Here is a 745-nt window from a genome sequence, read left to right as displayed (position 1 = left end):
ATTGATATTCGCATCGTATGTTTCCTGGACAAATGGAGCAAAAACAATGGGCAAAAACCTCCCGATCGTCAACCCTAGCCTTGCGTGGGAACCTCTCGAGCTCCATCACAGCTCTGAGGTCAAAACGTGCACCGTGCTTTCGTACTTACCAGAGCGCAGTACATCTCCGGAGGGTCTCCGCAGGTGATGTTGGGGGGATCCAAAGTGACCTTCAGGTACTGGGTCATGTCCTGCGCCTCGGGCTGGCAGGCCATGTAGTCCCAAGTTAGGCCTTCGTCCGAGTAAACCTGGGTCTTGCATACGTCATAGTGGCCCCACGCCGCAGGGTAGTGCTGCATGGCCGCCTGGCATACGGCAGTCCACAGTGCCTGCAGCGTCAAGGCAAAACAGAGTCGCATCTCTGCTCCCGATTCCGGAAGGAGCTCGGACTCCTGGAGATGGTGCGACAAGGGTTCCTCCTCAAGCTGGTTCTCAGTGCAGCGCGCTCCGCATCCTATCCTCTCTTCAGCGGGAGCGGGGGGTTGGTTCGGAAGCGCCTGGTACGGGTGTGGAAAAGTGGGTACTTGAATGATTCTAGAGTTAGTTTGTTCATCGATATGAGCGGGTTAAGGAGGGTCCGGGGGGCGAGGTGAAGGAAGAGGGAAGGAGGTGAGAAGGAGTCCGAGAGGAAGATGAGTGACGGGTATCCTTAGCTTGCCTCGCCGTCAGTCATGGTGCTCGTCCTGTGTGTGATGACTCTGCGGGG

General features: G+C 56.9%; 1 long non-coding RNA gene across 1 annotated transcript in view; it reads left to right on the top strand.

The window, feature by feature from the left end:
* LOC112486860 (uncharacterized) overlaps positions 1-745 on the top strand; it is a 7746-nt gene that overhangs the window by 1552 nt on the left and 5449 nt on the right. The gene's annotated exons all lie outside the window — the stretch shown is intronic.

This window comes from Cynoglossus semilaevis, chromosome 3, assembly GCF_000523025.1.
Source record: "Cynoglossus semilaevis isolate Cse_v1.0 chromosome 3, Cse_v1.0, whole genome shotgun sequence".
NCBI classification, from domain to species: Eukaryota; Metazoa; Chordata; class Actinopteri; order Pleuronectiformes; family Cynoglossidae; genus Cynoglossus; species Cynoglossus semilaevis.
This window is presented reverse-complemented; position numbering and strand designations above follow the sequence as displayed.